Below are 15,687 nucleotides of genomic sequence, written 5' to 3' on the forward strand. Positions count from 1 at the left end.
TAAATCGAAGCTTGGTGCCAGTGTTTAAAGATCTAGCCCAGTCACACTTGCCCTTAACTTGGGCTTGCACAGTTCAACATCACACCTGAGTGTCTGTGGAGTTTATCAGGACTCTTTACCCCTAATGGGTTCTGAATTCCATTTATACCTCTCTGCAATACTGGGTAACTGCTAAAATCTTTGCTGAGCTTCCTTTCTGAGGTACCTTTCTTTTTATTCTTTGAACTTTCTACTCTGTATTGAATAAATAGAAATGAGTAAAGACATTTAGGAAATAAGCCAAAACAAAGACCTAGATCTCCTTAATGAGCAGACCTTAACATGAAAGTGGCAAATACTTGTAAGGAAATAAATGACATAGTGAAAAATTTTAACAGAAAATTGGAACCTATTTTTAAATATTAATAGAAATTTTAGAATTGAAAAATAAAATTTCAGTTTATAGATTTATCAACAGAGAGGACATAGGAGATTTAAAAGAAAAGCTAGAAAATAGTAAATGTAAAAATCTGCCAAAATAAAACATCCAGATTGAATCATAAAGAGCAGAAAGTGAAGGAATACATAGAAAATAATATCAGAGACAAAAAGATAGTGGTTACAGGTAGTAATCAAATGCAATTAGAAACTCAAAAGAGGGAAGAGAGAATGATGAAAAAGTAGTATTTCAACAGCTGATTCCATGGAATATTCCAAACTTGGTAAACAACACCAACCTGTAGATTTAATGTATTCTAGGAACTCCAAGCAGAAAAAACCAAAACTATAAACAAAACCAACACCTAACAAAAACAAACAAACATAAAAACCCTAGGGATATATCGCTACTGAAAATTAAAAGAGAAAATTTTAAAAATGAACAAAAGAAAAATATACATTATCAAAAAGAGATCAGCTTTAAGATTTAAAGGTGATATCTCAGCAACAATGATGGAGCCCGGACACAACAAAATGACGCCTTTGGAGTGCTGAAGGAAAATGATTGCAAGTTTGATTTCTATAACCAATAAAAGTATCCCTCAAAAATAAAAGTAAAAAAAAAACATTTTGACCAAAAAAAGCTTAAAACATTAGAGAAGAGCAGACTTACAGTAAAGAAATTATGAGAAAAAAAATATGTTGTTCAAGCGTTAAGGCAGAAGAAAATCCCAGACAAAAAATCAGAAATGAAGAGAAAGGAAGAAGACCATGTCGAAGGATTAAATATGCTGCCAATTTAAAAATAGATTATCTATTTTACACAAATTTAAACTATCCTGTGAGATGAACATATGTGTAGAAATAGAATACATGGCAACATCAACAGAAAATAAACTTTTCGATGGAGCTTAAATATCTAAAATACTTATATTTTCTTGTCAATGGTAAACCTACTAATTTATACTAGGTTCTACCGAGTCAAGAATATTCAGAGTGATTAAAAGAAAACATGTAAAACTAGAGTAAAGCATGCAAATTTAGGAACTAGTAAAAACATTGAATAATTAAGATATTGATTTCATTAATAAAAAGATTAGAACAAAGAAAGATTGAACTAAGAGAAAATAAAAATTTAGATAATAGACTTAAACCAAAAATGTCGATATGTGAAATATGAATACAGGAATACTTCAAAAAAAAAAAAAGGAAAAAATCAACTACATGTTATTTTTAAAAGTCACAAACTATGTATAAGAAAGGAGAAACATTACAAGTAAAATTGTAAAGTTTTGATTACCATTTCAAGATGTAAGACGCTTGGAAGTTATCACTCTCATTGACAGAACAAGAAAAAATCTGAAGAAACTGAAATCTACAAGTTTGCTTGGGTCCATGGGAAAACTGAAGTCCCAAGACAGAAGTGTGAACTTTGAAAACTGTAGAAATGGTTAAATGCAAAGAATCATTGCTTATCAGGAAAGCCCACTTACATCAGTCTGTCACTGAGGCCATTACTGGAATAGAAAAACTTAAATCATAATAGGTGAAAAACTGGAGGCTCAGTGTGAACAAGCTTGAGAGTTAAAATCTCCAGGGGGCCTGGTGTTAAGGGAACCCAAAACTTTCTTGAGTTTTACCTCCAGGAACCCCACTAGGTTCTTGGTGTGCAGAATAAAATAAAAATCCCCTCATATTTATCAGGTGGAAAAGAAATGTAATAATTTTTAAATGCTTTTGATTATTCTGTTCTCTTTAATAAAATCATATCTGCAAAAGAAACTATTTTACCAGAGCCTCACAGCTTTGAATTGTACCAAAGAATAGCCAATCTGGAGGAAGGGCAATACTCTGTTCTAGACCCCAAAATATCAACAACAAGAAACAATCCAATTAACAAATAGGCAAAAGTTCTAAACACAATTCACCAAAAAAGATAGGCAGCAGATATGTACATGAAAGACGCAAATAAAACTCAAACTTTTATTTGCAGCTCTCTAATAAAAATATCATGTTTTCTTAGGGAAGTGCAGGTAAAAATAAGACACTACCATATACCTGTTAAAATGCCTAAAATCCAAAACACAGAACCAAACTCTAGGGAGGACATGAAGCAACAGGAACTCTCATTCACTGTTGATGGGAATGTAAATGGTACAACTTTGGAAGGCAATTTGGCAGTGTCTTGTGAAACTAAATATAGTTTTATCATAAGATTCAGTAACTGTACTCCTTTCAAATGAGTTGAAATATACGTTTACACAAAACTTGCATACGGATGTTTATAGGAGTTCTATGCATCATTGCCAAAATTTGACAAAAGGAAGATGGCCTCCAATGTGTTAACAGATAAACAAACCATGGTATATGCATGCAATGGAATACGATTCAGTGATAGAAAGAAATGGCTGATTGGAAAAGACATAAAAGAAACAGTCAACATTGCTAAATGAAAGAAGCCAATCTGAAAAATCTACAAACTGTATGTCTAAATAGTGTGTAGGACATTCTATAAAACAATGTTGCCTCAGTCTGTACCTTTTTTTTTCCTTTGTGATATTGCTGGCACCACACATTTTGCAGATAGTGACATATATTGAGCCCAAGGTAAATTTTAGACTATCTCTACCTCAGCACAGCACTTGCCATATTCTAAAAATAAATTTGAACACAATGAAACATCTCATTACACATGTAGTGAAATACATATCAATTTTAGGTATGTGCGCTCAGCTGATTGTGAAAGGTAAATGAAGACAAAAGTGAAAAGGAGTATCTAACCTTACTAGAAACATTAATGTAAAATTATTTAACATATTTAGGCTTTTTTTCCTTCTATAATTGTGAATTTAGGTCTAAATAATAATTTTTAATGACCCAGTTGAACATTAAATTCTGCATACACACACACACACACACACACACAGACAAATACGAACAGAGTAAGTCTTGACTTAATGTCATCCATATGTTCTTGGAAATCGTGATTTTTAGCAAAAGAATGTATAATGAAACTAATTTTCCCATAGGTTAATTGATATAAACAAGACTTAAGCTCTTACAGCGTATTTCTGGCAAGGTAAACATCACCAAACTTGTACATAAAGATTGAAACACTTATAATATTAATCACTGAAATAAATGTGAACTATATATACATTTAAGAAAGACTAATAATAAGATAATTATTTACATGAATTTCAGTTCAGGATCATGGGTGGTCAGATCCTATCCCATGCTGCATAGGGCGCCAGGCAGACCTCCCTGGACAGGATGCCATTCCCTTGAAAGGGGCACCCACACTCACTCACACTGGGACTATTTAGACATGCCATTCAACCTGAAATGCACCTCTTTGGGTTGTGGGAGGAAATCTAAGTACCCATATAAAACTCAGCTGAACATGGAGAGAACTTGTAAACTCTACCTGGATAGTGGCTTGACCAGCAAGAAATTTCCCTTCCTGCCCACCCATCAACTTTATAGCAAAATGACCTTGAATGAAACAATGTTTTTCGAGGACCTGCTGTAAACACATATACTTCTATATGTAGACACACAGTGGTGGTACAATGTAACTTCTCTAAGACAACCTGTTAAAATTTAGGACATGAACATAGGGAGATTAGTTTCCTAGAGTTCTATAAGCATCAGAAAATGAAGAACTATTTTAAATGGTATCTACATTAAAAAATGTTTCTTTCCCCTCACCAACATGAAAGAGAGGAACTAAATAAAATCTATATAGATTGATGTAAAAGAGAGAGAGAGAAAAAAACCTCTGCTTAGAAAAAGTATAGGGTCTGTTTTGAGATGCAGGGATAGCTAAACTCTATTTTCTTTTCTTTATTTGGGTTTTTAAAATTTTTTTAATGAAGCAAGGTATTTAAAAAATATATACAATTACATATATATCCACACACAACACTCAAAAGGAAGGAATCATTTTCTGTTCAGAATGCCAAAAAGCAGCTGTATATGAAGAATGCTTCATTTTACTATTTTCAAATATCCTTGACTTAAATAATGATTTATTTATTACTAAAAAAGCTCTGTTTGATATAATAGGTTGGTCAGCCTTTCACTGCATCAATTTTATTCTTAAATAAAAGGCTACCTCTGTGGCCCATTGAAGATTCACATCTTCTCCTGAGAGTGATTTTGTTCTAAATTTTCCTTGGTGCAGAGTGGCATATTCTAACTATTTTTTCTGCAACCATCTGGCCTTGGTGTAAGAAATCAATTCCACAGCAGCCATCGAACTCTGGTGCACTGAAAGGCATGTCCAAACTAAGCTTCCCTCAATATCTTTAGCACAACTGACCTTTTGTTCTTGCAGAAGCAGGCTCAATTGGAACCAGAAGGAACCTGTCATGCCATTTCCATGCCACAATATTCATTAGTTGGGGGCCATGATCTTCTGCATCTCTACAGAAGATTCTTGTTAACAAGCCTCAAGTCAGCAATCTGTTATTTCCCCGTGCCTCCACAACGTTTTTTCAGGATAACTAATTCTTAAATGAGCATTTTTTTCATGGCATATTCTCTTAACACTTTCAGACACCGTTCTCTTCAACAGCTATCCTTTGAAGACAGGAAAATCTATACCCTATAGCAAGTCATTTCAACACCCCTGGCACCCACAGGTCAGCCCTCCCACTGTCACTGCTGAGACAACTTCCAGGCACAGCAATTAGCACAAAGTAGAAGTTTAGTCACCAGGAAACTGCACAGCTCTGGATTTGATGTGTTTAGCCAAGAAAAGTAGGTAAAGTTCCCTCTTGATTCAAATTTTCTAGGAGGAAGACCCCTATCTTTCCTTACACTTACCAAATGATTTTGAGAAAAGGCACCAGACTCTGTACAAGTATGAAAAAGAGAACATCCAAGGGCAAATTTCAGGTCAATGTAGACTTTAGTGGAAAGAGTGTTAGTATTTTAGAACTACTATATATTTATATATTGCATATTATATAATCATTTTCACTTATAGAGTTCTTCATATTATGTTCAAATAGCTTACATTAGGAGAAGAATATAGGGATACATATGGCCTAAAGAAAAATAGTTGATATGGTTTGGCTGCGTCACCAACCAAATCTTGTCTTGAATTGTAACTACCTAAATTCCTGCTTGTTGGGAGGAACCCGGTGGGAGGTGACTGAATTATGGGAGTGGGTCTTTCCTGCGCTGTTCTCCTGATGGTGAATGAGTCTCAAGAGATCTGATGGTTTTAAAAAGAGGAGTTTCCCTGCACAAACTCTCTTTCCCTGCAACCATCCACGTAAGATGTGACTTGCTTCTCTTAGCCTTCCACCACGATTGTGAGGCCTCCTCAGCCACATGGAACTCTAAGTCCATTGAACCTCGTACTTTGTAAATTTCCCAGTCTTGGGTATGTCTTCATCAGCACATGAAAACAGACTAATAGGATAGTCTATCAAAAATAAGTTATGAGATTTTACAAGACAATTGAGCTGGTAAAATAATGACCAAATGATCAAGATGTCAAATACATAATAAGCATGATATCCTTGTTCTGGAATTTAACTGAGGGAAAAAAAAGTTGTGAATTAATACACTTCCTCAAATCCGTGAGACTGGAACTGGGGTGTCTTAATGTAGCCTTATTGGAGGTAGATTTTCTGTAATCTGATGTCTTGTCAGTTGCATGAGGTAGCAGAACTAGTGTTTTCTATCCTTTAATAACATCCTTCCTTCAATTTTTCTTTCTTGTCCACATGTTCTGTGCCTGGATCTTCATTTATAAAGGTGACTGACTGATGCCGTGAAGGGCTAATCATCGCAAAATAGTTCTACTACTTGTATTTACCTAAAGAGGGAGCAATGCATGCTATTCAGGGCCACAGGAGAAGCATCTTTTCTTGGTTAAGGCAAGAGGTGAGTGAGGGAAAAACCTAGGACAGAGCCTGTATTGGGGTATCTGCTGGAAAGACAGGGCAAAGCAGAATAAAGGGCTAATGGTTGGCCAGTAAATAAATTTGGCAGGCTCTGGACTACAGGGAGAGTCTCCAGTGGGCTGCTACCTCGTCTGGGTTAACTTAGGGCAGGGAACATACTGGTTTGGTGTGTGAGAGCTAAATAAAGAGGGTAGTTGGTGGGTAGAGACTAATGGTTGGCTCACATATGAAATTCACGCTTCTGCAGAGCTCTTTGCTAGCTCAAAGAACTGAATAGTCCTGGGAGGGCATCAAGAATACAGAACATAAGAAAATCTAAATAACATAGCAGTCCCTGGGATGAATGCATGGCACATAAACAAATATGAACTCTAAGTAAACATGGTTAAAACACCATTCTTCTTGGAGTGGGTACACAGAATAAGATTTAGAAATTCTGTTGACACATTTAAAGTTTAAACTTTAATGACTATAAAGTGGAGCTTGCCAATATTAGAAAAAAATGTCTGTTTATGAAGTACCAATTCCAATGAATCTGGAATAACCAATCATTTTGGTCTGTTTTCCCAGATAAAAGTCAAGAACCTTGAAGTTTCTTTCCAGAAAGGAACAGGCTGATATTGAATTAATGACAGAAAGATGAAAAGGAACAAAGGGAGATGAGAACAGGAAAGAGGATCAGAGGAAAGTGGGCTTCTTAAAGGCTGATCTTCAGTAATGTACTCAAAGGTAATTCATGCTGTGCACCACCTTACGGACCATGCTTGCTCATTGTTAGCTAAAAGCAAAAGAGTCTTCCTCCCAGTGACAGCTTTCCTTTCGACACCGTCTCATGTGTTTGACATTCCAGTGGAGTTAAGGAAACAGGCATCTTTGAAAGAGTATTGTTATACATAGCCACATAGGCTGGATGTAAGACCTCATGGGGAAGTCCTGGTGACTGCTTCTTTTGTTCGTCGGTAGTTTTAAAATAAAGCAGTGTCACTATGGAGGAAGATGTTCTAGCACAAACCTCTTTAAATGTGTTAAGGAGATTTTAGTTTCACTTCAGAATTGGACAAGATGGCCTTTAAATTTTCACTTTTTTATTAGACTTTTGATCTTATGTCAGTACCTCTTACATAACAGTACAGGGATCGTTTTGTTTATGGGGGCTGGAGGGAAAGAGTTAAAATTCTGTGGGCTTCTAGGTCAACAGAGTAATAATTACAGCTAAGAAGTATACTATGCCAAAGGAAGAACTGTGAAAATGTCATCCAAGGGATTAAAAAATACATGTAATTCTTCTTGCGCCTAAGAAAATGTCTTTAATTTCAGCCGGCTCTGTTAATTTCCAAAGACAGCTAAATTCCATCAGAATCAGTAATGCCCAGCAGCTGGTTAAGGGTGGAGTTAAGTGTCTCACTGCCTATGAAATGTGTCCTTTTATTATGTCTCAGGAAAGCAATGTGATACTTCTAATTTAATCAAAAGTAATCAGAATTAGTTCTTCCTCGTAAGAGAAGCTAGGTCGTTTTGGGGCTACAACTCTTTAAGTTAATCTGGTATTTGGTTTACATACTAGAAATAAAAATCCTAAAATGGAAAGTGGTATATGCATATTTTTAAGGATATAAGAACTATTAGCAATTGACGTAAATTTTCACTGAAAATACTTGGATTTTTTCTTCTAATGCTACATAATAACTATAATTTTACCTAATGGAAGGTAGTTTTGTGCTCACAAAATTTCAGCCTAGAAGTAAAAACTAGACATGGGACAGAATCCAAAACCTAGCTACCCGCTGTTAAAGAAAAATTACACCAAGGAAGACATTTTATTCAACCTACCAATTACATGCAAAAGATTTAGGCCAGGTACTTCCTGTCTGAATTAAGTATGTGAATATGACAGACCATATTCAGACATAATATTGTTCTTTAAAAAAATAATAATAGTTATTTAAATTTCCATAGTTTGGAAATTCAGATAGCAATGCCCAAGAAAAATGAAGAAAAAGTAAAACCAGCTTTACAAAGGTTATGACAGTGAGAGTAATCTAACATGGCTGATTCTGTGTCACTTCTAGCCTCAGGCTGGCTGTCTTCATTCATTCCTGGGTTTGGGTAATGCTAACAATGGGAGGAACTTAGATTATAGTTGAACTTTAAATAAAATAATAGTAACCCTTCTCAAAACTAAACTACCTTTGTAAAACAAATTAGATTTTCGCATTTCTGGTGACTGACTGCCTCCACCTGGAACCACCAGCCATGGTCCTAGGGCCCCTACTCAGAGGCTGACTCAGTACACAAGGACCATTTACCATACCTCTATGATTTCATCCCCAACCAACCAACATTCCCCACCAATTCTCTAGTCACCTACCTGCCAAACTATTGTCAAACAACCCTAACCTCCAAGCCCTTGGCAAGATTGATTTAAGCAATATTTTGCCATATTTCACATAACCAACCTAGTGTCAAATAAATTTTGTTAAATGTAATATCAGAGTCTTGGTAAATTGCTTTTGTCTGTGCAGTGGACAGTGAGAAATTCTGGGAGATTATTAATTTGGGGGCTCATCTGGGGTCATCCCTTGTGGGTGCCTGCACACGTTTTGTCAGCCACCACAGAATAACAGACCTTATATATAAGGTTTTTACAGGATCTAGAATCGCCTAAAAGGTACTCAGAGAAATAAAATTCAAGACAGGAAATTAGAAGCTATCCATAGAGGGAAAAAATAATAAATGACCAAAGTCTCCCAACTATCAAACCAGAAGGGATGCATTCCTTAAACCAGGAATTGAACCCTGGCTGGCACTGTGAAAGAGCAAAGACTTAGCTACTGAGCTATAGCATGGGCACTTGTCATTGTCCTTGCCAGAAGGAGTCTAGGGCAGTCATTTTCAAGCTTGCAAAGAATTCAGACTGCTCAAGAGAAGTTTCTAAGGCTAGCTATGACATTATTATGCATCTTTCTATTAATTCAACCCTTTTATTTTAATAGTGGAAAATGAGATCTATAAAATCCTTTTCATTTCAATGGCATACTTTAAATAGTGACTCAATCTAAAAGCCTTTTTAAAGCCCAAATAGTAATTTTCCAGGTTTTTACCACATAAGCAAGAGATACTTCTAAAGAGGGAGTGGAAGAGGTGTCCCCAGGTCTCCAAGAATTCTCTGTCAGAAATGGTAAGACAGAAGTCACTCAAAGGTTTGAAACATTTGGGTAAAAGAGTGTGCTGATGCGTCTAAGACCTCAGTCCTTTCAGACTGGCCACCTGACATGAGCCTGAAAATTACTGCCCTCCCAATGGTGGAGACCAAGAAAGAGGACCTCCACATGGTCAAAAATCAAGCTCCCGAAGACATAAAGAAAGAGAGGGAATTCTCATTCAGTTTTCGTTCAGCGAAGTTGTAACTGAGCCGTTGTAACTGAGCAGACTTGAAGGGCTGGCTTGAACAGCAGGCTCATGAAGGATGTAGGCCCATGTTTTATCTTGTGATAACTCTCTTTATGACAAAACAACACAGAAAGCCAAATTCATAACGCAACGTACACCAGATTCACTACAGCCTCAAACTGGTGTCATAAATCCATTTTCCCATTAATCAAAACCCTGCAGAGGAGACAACCAGTGATTTTTACCATTCACTCAATTGGCTTGCACAGAGAGAGAGATAGAGGGAGAGAGAGAGAGGTCAAAAGACCAGCTCGTAAGAAATTCGTTTCCTTTTGCTGGCTTGCCTAGTTTCTGGGTTTCATTTCTCTGCAGCTTCCAGAAGAGCAAAGCTTCTTTTGATAACTCTGTGCACTGTACCATACCTGTGGGATCCAAGCCACATGAAAAAAGATGATGCTTTTTCTTATTCATGAATCCATAGGCAAAAAACATTCCAATTATGCAAGATGCAGCCCAACAGGCTGAGTTATCATTTCCCATTCCAGCCAGAGTCACATGCATATGACAAAACACAAACACGAATCACCCTGCTCAGTGCCCAAGAATCAATGTAGCAAGGCTCAAACTTGCCGTTGTTAGTCCTTGGCATCTTTGATCTATTCAAGGTGTGGAGGGATGACCTCCAACCAGGAGATTAAACGGGTGGTCTGTGGGTAAAATGGAAGAGCTGAAGGTTACCTTGTGTTCGCTTCTGCTAACAGTTCCTTCAGGGCTCACCAAATGTGACTGATCAGAGAACTAAGAGAGCCTGCTGGATGTCCATCAGCAATTTATTCACAGATCTCCTTTATACCTACGAACTCACACAACAGAGTAAAAAGCAAAAGGCATTCCTAACCAAGATCCCAGACCAGCTTCCAATCCAGAAAAGTATTCTTCCAAACAGGCCCCCCTTTTCAGATCTAAGTGGGGAGAAATCTTCACAAACTTAGATTATTACTGTAATCCAGGGAGAGGTAAATAGTACCCTGATGGGTCTACAGTTCCTCCAGAGACGCCAACAGATAAGAAGGAAGGGGGCATTGATTGTGCCTGTAAGACTCACTAGACTGGTTTTAAATATATCTTCCAGGAGCTATCTTTCTAGTGAAATGAGGCCCAGGAACCATGGGTTGACAGTGCCTCACTGGTATGGAGAGATCCAGAGATGGCCCCTCAGCTCATTAAAAATAAGCTACTGCTAGAGGTAGCTAAGGCTTTGCTCTTTCACAGTGCCAGCCAGGGTTCAATTCCTGGTTTAAGGAATGCGTCCCTTCTGATTTGATAGTTGGGAGACTTTGGTCATTTATTATTTTTTCCCCCTATGGATAGCTTCTAATTTCCTGTCTTGAATTTTATTTCTCTGAGTACCTTTTAGGCGATTCTAGATCCTGTAAAAACCTTATATATAAGATTTTAATTAACTATTTAAGTTAATTAAAAATATATAAGCTTTTTGATTATAAATATGTATTTTAAAATAATAAACATTTAAAAATAGGGAAAAGAAACGTAAAAACTGGCAAATGAGGGATCTTACAACTCAGATCTGCTTCTGTCTGTGCATTTATATTTGTCATGTGTGTGCTGTTTCACTACCAAAATATACGAAAGCATTCTAAGTGGCTTAAAAGAAAAAGCAAGTGCTTAATCAAACATTTTCACATAAAAATCGAAATTTTAATGCCTTTCAGTTCATGTGACTTTAGTAATATTGTTAAAATAAAATAAAAATGTCTTCAGAATTTAGAAACTTGGTCTGAATTAGAAAGGGTAGATACTGTCTTTGCTAGATATTTTAAAGTTATAACTGTTTCTATGACTTTTTTTTTTGATAATTTGACTTGTCTGTTTTATAGCCATTAAATTCTAGGTAAAGCCTGGGGACATTAGTAATTAGCCATGTCCCTTGGTTATGCTGAAAAGAACAAGAGACATTCTCTGAAGTTCCGTCCTTATTCTGGGCTCCGCATGCGATACATAGGGAAATTTGTTTACTTACCAGGTTTCTCACTAAACATAAAAGTTGCCAGGAATTTGCATTGTAACATATATAATGAGACTATTAAAGAAATAGTTCTGCATGCAAAGTATATAAAGAAAGGACAATGTTTTGAGAAAAGGTTACAAGAAGCCATGGAACTATGCTTTTTTTTTTTTTTTTTAAGGAAAAGAAAAGCAATTTTATCTAGTTAAGAAGTTTTAAAGTTAAAGAAAGATAGGACAACACTGAAGGCTTAAGCAAGTTATAGAAGATTTAGAAAAGATTGATCTTGTGAAAGGAGTTCTGTGTGAGCAAGTTAGCCAAGCAGGTTTAGTTTTCTACACATCAAACATTGAAATAAAAAATACACTTATGCAGGGCCAGAATTTGGGGTCGTGTATCAAAATAACATTTTTTTGTAGCACTGATCTGCTGTTTAATAAAAATATTGTAGAGTGATAAAAGGTTTATAGAAATCTGATTAAGATTGAATAGATTTGTTTATAAGGTTTTATCAAAAATTGGGTTTAACATTACACTAATGCTATGGTGAAATTTGGTTTTCTCTTTTGAATAAGATTATTTGTGATATGGAGAATATTGAGAGATAATGATGGATTTTTGTTTTGATATTTTTTTCTTTTTTTGAGACAATCTTGCTCTATAGCCCAGGTGGGAGTGCAGTTCGCTTCAACTTCTGCCTCTCAGGTTCAAGCAATTCTCCTGCCTCAGCCTCCTGAGCAGCTCCAGCTATAGGCATGTGCCACCGCTACAGGTTTGCACCACCATATCTGCCTAATTATTTTTGTATCTTTGGTAGAGATGGAGTTTTGCCATGTTGCCCAGACTGGTCCGGAACTCCTGGACTCAAGCAATCCACCCACCTCAGCCTCCAAAAGTGCTAGGATTACAGGCATGAGCAAGTGAACCCAGACTTTGTTTGCCTTTTGAGTAAACTACAGAGAGAGAAAAGACAGATCTCACTGGCCTCATGCTGTCTTTATTGAGTCTTGTTTGAAAATCATAATTTCAAATTCCAAATTCAGTCCTTTTTACTTCATTTACTTTTTTAAGCTCTTAGGTTCCCTGAACCCCAAACAAGTTATGCTTGATTTATTTCATGTGTTAAAATCATACAGAGAGCAATGTCAAGCATAAAATGATGTTTGACTTTTGAGGGGGATGTATTTGTATGAATGTGTTATTGATATATGTTGCAGAATTGTGTGATACTCCAGTTGTTTTATCTGACTTTGTATATATTATCAAGAATAATTATCATTATTAGGGTAAATTGTTGTATGCCACAAAAATAAGAAAATTTTTTGTCAATCACATTATTAACCATGGCTCGTCTGAGACTATTATCATCCACAATTGTTGTTTTACTTTGATCCTTTTCAAAAGACAGTTTTATAATCAGCTATAGAACTCTGACAGGTAGTCTTAAATGCAGGTGTCTGGTAACTTTGTAAAGATTATGCCACTGGAATAGAGGGGAAAACTTCCAGGACTCTCATGGAGAGCTGATGTGTTCATGAATATTGAGCAGAACAGGAGTTAATTGCATGGGCTGAACTAATAAAATATTGAAATAATATTTTTATAGCTATCACCTGAAATTTTGCTGATTGTTTTGTTTCATTTTTCAGAGTCGGGAAAACTTCTACTTTGAGTTATTCATAGCTTTTAACAATTGAATAAAGTATACTTGCGGGCCAAATGTAAAATATATATTTTTTCTCTCTTTTTGATTTCTCCAGAATTTGGAAGCCATTTGTGAGTATTCGTACTTTGTGGCAATATAGTTATTTGCATAAGTTCAATGAGAATTTGTTTCATTTCTAACAGGATATAATTGGAGACAAAGTTTATGTTAACCAAGGCCTTGAGGAATTAAATATTTCCATACTGCTTTGAGGAATTAATATTACCTTAGAGAGATGATAAAAGCCCCTTAGAGACACTGGCCCTGTACCTAGAGATACTGACCTGTGGTTAGTAAGAATGTCACTTTCTGAGAGGCCTAGGAACCCCTAGTTGATTTGGGACCTCAAGGAGAGAGAAATTCTCCAAAGTCATACAAGTATCTGCAGGCACAGATAAATCCTTTTTTTGGGCCCAAAAAAGGTCTAATATGAGATTTCATATGAAGGTCTAATATGAGATTTCATATGAAGAAAAATTCAGCAAAGCCAGTTTAGAACAAAAAAAGCTAATATGGCGGGTAATTATTCTTGCTGAATTTTATGCTAATAATCAGGCCAAATATAATAAGACTGAAACTCATTTTACAAATAAATGGTTCTAGTATGATTTGTCTTTGGTAAAAATGAGGAACTGGAAAGACAAAAACTGTTTCAGTTTTGGGTGGGGACACAGATCTAAACTATATCACGGTTGCTCCCAAGATGTACAAAAACTATAGTACGCTTGTTGCTGTCCATCGTTTATGAGTTTGATGACAGTGTATCTGATTGGTTCTCAAGGTCATTTACCTGAACCCCTCAAGGCTTCAGGTCAGTTCTACAGGAACTCCTGAAACCAGGAGATTTTCTACTCACAATAGTTCTTATTGTTTGTCTTACAGTCTGCTGTTCACTTATGTGCTCTACTAAATCTGTTAATAAAATTACTAATATTTTTGTTATGCAGACTTTGGAATCCCAGCCAGGGGCTCATGAATACATAAAGAAAACTGAAAATAGTTGTTCCCTCTCTTCCTGGGAGCAACCCTGATATAGTTTAGATCTGTGTCCCCACCCAAATTTTAGGTCAGGTTGTAATCCTCAATGTTGGAGGTGGGGCCTGGTGGGAGGTGACTGGATCATGGGGGCTGTCTTTCATGAATGGCTCAGCACCATCCCTTTGGTGCTATTCTCATGATAGTGAGTTCTCACAAAATCAGGTTGTTTAAAAGTGTGTGGCACCTCCCCCATCTCTCTCCCTCCTTCTCTGACCATGTAAGACATGCCTGCTTCCCCTTCACCTTCTGCCATGATTGTAAGGTTCCCAAGGCTTCTCTAAAATCTGAGTAGATGCTGGCAAGGTTCCTGTAGAGCCTGTAGAACCATGAGCCAATTAAACCTCTTCTCTTTATAAATCACCCAGTAGTCTCAAGTATTTCTTTATAGCCATGTGAGAATGGACTAACACAAAACACTACCCTTATTATGCTCTCTCTCAACAGGAAGAAGATAAGAGTGGTTGTTGGCCTTTCCCCACCTCCATAGCTCACACCTGAGGACTGGGGTATGCTGAAAATCAAGGGGAGATTAAAATTGCCTTTGCAAAGATTCTGACAGTGAGAGAAATCTAATATGTCTGACTCTATCTTGCTTCTACACTCACAGGCTGGCTGTCTTCATTAAGTTAACCATGGGAGTAACTTAGTTTATAGTTTAACTTTAAATCAAGGATGATGATAGAAGCCCTTTCTCAAACCAAAATACCTTTGAAAAACTAACAAAAGGTCACAAGGTAGAATTTTAAGAGAAGCCTGAACTCTGCTAAGTTACAGGCATATTTAGTGGTTGACCAGCCATTGTTCTGGAGGTCACATGAATTGTAACTTGCCCAATTACTCTTGTAGAATACATCACTATTGTAGAATTTAAGATTGGTCTTTTGAGATGTTTTCCAGACTTTTGCATTTTTTAGTGACTTGCTAACTCTACCCAGACCCACCATTCAAGACTTAGCTGGTCTTATAGCCTTCACCCTGGGGCTGACTGAGTGCAAGAGGACTGTTTCTGCACCTCTATTATTTTACCCCAACAAGTTAATCCCCGTTCCTTAGCTACCTGCCCACCAAATTACTCTTGAAAAACCCTCATCTCCAAGACTTCAGGGAGACTGCCTTGTGTAATAACTCAATCTTTCATGTGGCAGGCATAGAATTAAACTCTTTACTACAATAATGAACTGGTTTTGTTG

The 15,687-nt window shown here is 36.6% G+C and overlaps 1 long non-coding RNA gene across 1 annotated transcript in view; it reads right to left on the reverse strand.

Moving 5' to 3' along the window:
* Nucleotides 1-15,687, reverse strand: part of LOC144580583 (uncharacterized) — a 514,841-nt gene that overhangs the window by 143,972 nt on the left and 355,182 nt on the right. The window lies entirely within an intron of this gene.

The sequence above is a fragment of the Callithrix jacchus genome, chromosome 20 (genome assembly GCF_049354715.1).
Source record: "Callithrix jacchus isolate 240 chromosome 20, calJac240_pri, whole genome shotgun sequence".
NCBI lineage: Eukaryota > Metazoa > Chordata > Mammalia > Primates > Cebidae > Callithrix > Callithrix jacchus.